Raw genomic sequence first — 6000 nt, forward strand, 5'->3', positions numbered from 1 at the left:
GCCGGGGCCCCCAGCAAGGCGGGCTGTTGGAGGGGGCTCTTGGCAGGAAGCAGGCATTTGCTCCTGACCCCCAGGATTCCTCTCAAGGAGCAGAAGGCAGCACAGAGACAGAAGAGCCTCCAGTTCCCTTGAAATCCTCAAGTGAAACAGGCTGTCTGTCTCTGGCCCTAGTCAACACCTAGGTCATAAAACCAGTAAAAGACAGATTAATGGCGATGTTAGCTGTCACAAGCAGTCACTCTTAACTGGTTCACACTACCGGTCACAGTCAACACGGCCAGTGTTTGGGGTTTAAGTTGAAGCCACACTCACAGCAAGATCCCAGGCAGCAGGCGTGGTGTCCCCTGCCCGTGAGCCACCGGGCTTCCTGAACCTGTGCAGGCGTGAGCAGAGAGCGTTGGCTGGGTCTTCCAGATGCTCAGGGCTGCCCGCACTTCCCTTTCCTCATTCCCCACCACCGTAGGAGCTCCGATGGGGGCAGCGTGCGGATGTGCCCTGTCTGCCCGGGATGCTGCGCTGTGGTCACCTCCCTGGGCCCACATGGGTATGTGGGGAAACGCTTAGGAGTGGAATTGCCAAGTCAAAGATGTGCTCCTTTTTAAGAGCCGTAAAGCCAAACTGCCCTCCAGAGAACTTGTGCCAATTTACCTTCCCACTAATAGTGCAGGAGGCCCAAACTTAAATCCATGCTGTACGTAAGAAGAAGCCATTTTTTTTAAAAATTATGGTTTATATTTTGTATTATTAAATGTTAACCTTTGCCATACATACTGTGGCAGTCATGAAGAAGGTGTCCTTTAATCTATAAACAGCAGTCACAGGCTACAGGAGCACTGTTGTTATGAAGGGCACACCGCGGGCATCCCTGGGAAATCAGTCCTGCTGTGGAGGAAAGTGGAACAGAGTCTATGTGTCCCAATCAGAACACATGGAAAAGCCAGCAGCCTGGCTCACCTAAGGAAGCCCTGGTCCTTCTGAAAAACTCGATAAGCTTCTATTGTTGGTGTAATCAAGTTCAAATTTTATTCCTAGGAAAGGTTAGTTTTTATGGTGGAAATTCAGGATTTACACCTCACTATCCAAAAATCTACGTGTTTTGAATATGGTGAGGTTCAAAGTACCCTTCCAGCCAGGTTCAGGCCCAGGAGGGAGGGGCTACAATTGCGGGCCCTACAGGCCCCTAGCTGGCTCTGCCGTCAGCCTAGCTTAACCACACACAGCTTGGAGTTTTCAGGGGGAGACATACCTTCACAGAGTGGGTATTCAGTTTTGGTTTTGGTTTTTTTTTTTTTTTTCCTGTTTTCTCTAGGATTTTTAAAAATAGCTAATACATTTTTACATGTCAAAAATCAAAGCAGTATGGAAGGTCAGCCTGGGGCCTCCTTGCCTCTCCCTCACTCACTGCTCACCCCACACCTACAGTAACCACTGGCTAGTGTGTGTATCCTTCCAGAGTTCCTTGATGTGGACACAGGTATTATTCCTCCTCTCTTCCTCAAACAAAAGGCAACATGTTACACACACTGTCTTTTTCCATCTATACTGCATCTTGGAGCTCTTGGCACGTCTGGGTACATTGAGAGCTTTCTCCTTCCTATCGAAGGCTGAATAATGTTCCATTGTGTGAATATGCCATGTTTTCTTTAACTACTTCCTTGCTGATAAACAATTGGGTCATTTCCAATTCCCTGGTTCTTTTGAGGTAATTCCAAAATACATGATTAATGACAGCATCGTCAACTTCTGTCTTCACCCACATTTCTCTCTCCTTCCTTCATTCATTAGAAAAAGTAACAGCATTCCTCCCAGTTCAGCCCCTTTCCTATGCAGAGGCAAGAAGCATTTACAAAATTTGATGGAAACGGGAAAAAAAATCCAGCAAGAAATGTGAAAGACCTTTTGATGAAAACTTTATTGAAATAAATATAAGAAGACCAACTTAATGGAGACATACTCTATTTGGGGATAGAAAGAGTCAATATTATAAAGATGTCAGTCCTCCAAAATTAGTAAGTTCAATGCAGTTTAATAAAATTCCCAAATGGAATGTTAAAATAGAAATCGACAAGCTCATTCTAAAGTTCATACAAAAAAGAAAATTGCCAAGGAAAGCAAAGAACAAGGGCGGGTAGGGAGACTTGCCATACCAAATACTAAAATGCACTGCAAAATTAAGTTAGAACAGTGCTGTGAGCCCAGGTGTAGACCAGTTGATCCACAGAAGAGCAGCGTCTAGAAACTTTCCCTTGTATCTGTGACAATTTATGAAGAAGCATGATGTGACATTTTACATCACTAAGGGCTCTTCACTGGATGGTGTTAGGGCCTTTTTCTTCCCATTTAATTGAATTTTTTTTAAAAAGGTTGGATCCCTAATTCATATTCACCAAAAAACTTAATTCCGGTTGGATTAAAGATCTAAAAGCAAAAGGTAAGATTTTTTTTAAAGGCATTGGAAGAACATAAGAATTTTTTTATGACCAAAGGGTGAATCTTTCTGTAGGTGACTCAAAATACCCCATAAAGAAAGGGTTTGAGGTTTGACTCTGCAAATTAGCATTTTCTATACAAAAGAAAGCATACAGTCAGCAACGGGCTATGACAAAGCATTTGCAACACGTTTGACACAAGATTGGGGTCAGATAGATAATACAGAGATCCTAGCTAGTTAAACAGATACCGACTGGGGGGTGGGGGTGGGGGAAAGGCAGTGTGCTTTTCTAGTTTTCCCAAAATAATTTTAAGCTTGGCAAAGCACATAAATAGGCCATTCATCAAAGAAATAGATGATTGATCAACATGAAAAAGAAGGTAACCCTCACTAAGTCAGTGAAATGCAAATTCAGATAATCACGTTTTACTCCTGATATTGCTAACAGTATGGCTTGTTCTTTTTTGTCAAGCTTGCTAGAGGCTTATCAATTTTACTAATCTTTTCAAAGAACCAGCTTTTGGCTTCATTTGCTTTTGTTATCAGTTTTATTGATTTCTGCTCTCTTTCCTTCATTCTGGAAGATGTGGGCTTACTTTTGTCTCTTAAGATGGAAGCTTATTGATCTGAGGCCTGCTTTCCTAATATAAGCTCTCAATGCTATAAATTCCTTCTAAGTACTACTTCCTTTAACTGTGCCCACAAATTTTAATACATTGTAATTGCATTTTTCTTCCGTTTAAAATATCTTCTAATTCCTCTTGAGACCATCTTTTTGGTGGATTATTTATGAGCAGGTTGTTTAATTTCCGACTGATTTGAGATTTTCCTATCTTTACTGATTTCTAGTTTAATTCCATTATAGTTAGAAACATACTTTGTATGATTTTAAATTTTAGGTTATTTTAATAACCAGGATCTGAACTGTCTTGATGAATGTTCCATGTGAACATGAAAATTTTGTGTTCTGCTTTTGCTGGGGAGTGTTCTATAAATGCCAGTGATTTGGTTAATGGTGTTGTTTAGCTCTTCTGTGTCTTCACCAATCTTTGTCTACTAGTTCTGTTACCGATAGGCATGTCGATGTCTCTAACTATAATTGTAAATTTGTCTAGTTCTCCTTTCGGGGTCAGATGTTCCTTCATGTATTGCATTTTGCCTCAGGACAGTCTTCTTTGTAGTTTTAGCCTTTTTCCCAGAAGATCAGCTTAATCTGCCCTCCATAGCCACTCTGTTTACTTTCGTAGTGCGGCTTTCCCCGTGCATGCAGAGAACCCTTTGTGGGTCTTGCATTCTGTCATTTTGTAGGGATGATATCTGCCGTGCTTCCCATAGGAGCCTGCCAGGTTTTAGGAACGTTCACGTGCTCACACTCATTCACTGTGGGCTCAGACGCTTGTGTTTGGAAGCTCTTGTTAGGTTCTCAGGAAAGATCCACTGCTGTGTCTCCTCCATGACAGCACTCTTCCACCTCTGACCCCAGGTGAATGGGAGCTTCCCACATATCAAGCAGTCCTTTGACACCAGCTGGGTGTCCTACAGTTCAGCTCAGTGCTGTTACCTGGAGACAGTGGCAGGTCCCACGGGTTAAGGGCTCAGCCCCACAAGACTGCCCCCGCCCCAACTTCAGACGCCAATCACAGGTCCAGGTTGTTACCTGTGCTTCTGACCAACCAGCTGTAAATTGGAAGGTCCCAGGACCCCCCTCCCTTGGGTTCAATTAATTTGCTAGAGCAGCTCACAGAAATGAGGAGAACAGTTTACTTACTGGATTACTGCTTTATCATAGAGGATATAACTCAAGAACAGCCAGATGGAAGAGACGCATGGGGCACGGTACAGGGAAAGAGTGCAGTTTACATGCTCTGTGGGTACCACTTTCCTCGCATCTCCATCTGTTCGCCACCCTGGAATCTCTATGAACCCCGTCCTTCTGGGCTTTACAGAGGCTTCATCACATAGGTGTGAGTGATTAAGTCATTGGCCATTGGTGAATGACTCAATCTCCAGCCCCTCTGTCCTCCCCAGAAGTCAGGGATGGGAAAGTTCCAACCCTCTCCTCCCAGTTGGTTTCCCTGGCAACCAGCCCCCATTCTTAGGGGCTGGCCAGAAGTCATCTCAAAAGGTGTGTTGGGAAGGGGCTTGTTATGAATGAAATGACAAGGCACTCCTTTCACCTTTCTGGCTCTGGAGCTGTTTCAGGAACCGAGAACAAAAGACCAAATTCTAGAACTATTGTTCTATTCCCCATGTTCCCAGTTACCTTTTGGTATCACTTCTCTTCTGCCTGAAGCACTTCCTTTGACTATTCCCTTAAAGCAGGTCTCCTGGCTATCAATTCTTAGTTTTCCTGCACATGAGTATATCCTTATTTCTCCTTCATTCCTGAGGGATATTTCACTGGATACAGAATTCTGAGTTGACAGTTCTTTTCTTTCAGCACTTTAAGAAACGTGCCATTTCCTCCTGGCCTCCGTAGTTTCTGATGAAAAAACACATGGGCATTTGTTGTTCCCTTGTAGGTCATCTTTCATTTTTCTCTGGCTGCTTTCAAGATGTCTGTTAGTTTTCAACAGTTTTCAATGTATCTAGGCTTGGATTTCCTGGTTTATCCTGTTTCAGCTTCACTCAGCTTACTTGGGAGGTTTTTAGCCATCATTTCTGCACGTTTTTAAAGCACTACACTCTTCCTCTTATCCTTCTAGGACTCCTATAACACAACCCGGAAACTTTTTCTTCAGCCCTTTTTTCTCTCTGTTGTTCAGACTGGATGATTTGTATTATCTTTATTTTGTCATCTTCAATCTTCTACTGAGTCTATCCAGTAAGGTTTTTTTAATTTCAGTTGGAGTATTTTTCAGTTCTAATATTTTCATTTAGTTCTCCTATCATCTGTTTCTCTACTGATAATTTCTATTTCAATGCTTATTTCAAGAGGGTGATTTCTCGTTTGAACTTTTCAATAATAGCTTCCGTCAAGCCTGTGAGGGCAGCTACTGATTTTCTTTTTCCATGAGAGCCATTTTCATGGTTTTCATGTGCTGAGTAACCTGGGGTTGAACCTTACGCATCTGAATATTACATGATGAGACATGACCAAGTCCTGTGGAGAATGCTGGTTATTTTGTTTTAGCAAGTAATCAACCTATTTAGGCTCAGGCCCCAAGTCCTGTGGGTGTTGGTTCCAACGTCAGTTCAGTCTTCAAAGCTTTGGCAGTGCTATTTGGACCTGCCCCATGTGTACACCATCTTGTGGTCAGTCTGAGACCCGAGGAGGGGTCTGCCCGTCAGGCCAGTCTCAAGGGTGCTTGGTAGGCTAATCAGGGTCAGCTCCACGGGGGGACGTGTGGACAAGGCAGCAGGTGGGGGAAAGCCGGGGAGTTACAGAATGTGTACAACATTATTCCATGTTTGCGCAAAAAAAAAAGAAAAAGTGTGTATGTACCTCCAAGTGCCTGGGAAAAAGGTCTGGAAGTTTACACACCAAACTTAACACTGGTTTCCTCTAAGGAGGCGTGCAGAATTTTGGTGAGGGGGTGGTACTGAAAGGAACCTGCACTTTTTACTCT

Source organism: Aethalodelphis obliquidens, unplaced genomic scaffold, assembly GCF_003676395.1.
Source record: "Aethalodelphis obliquidens isolate GAN/ISIS:26980383/991018 unplaced genomic scaffold, ASM367639v1 scaffold87, whole genome shotgun sequence".
NCBI classification, from domain to species: domain Eukaryota; kingdom Metazoa; phylum Chordata; class Mammalia; order Artiodactyla; family Delphinidae; genus Aethalodelphis; species Aethalodelphis obliquidens.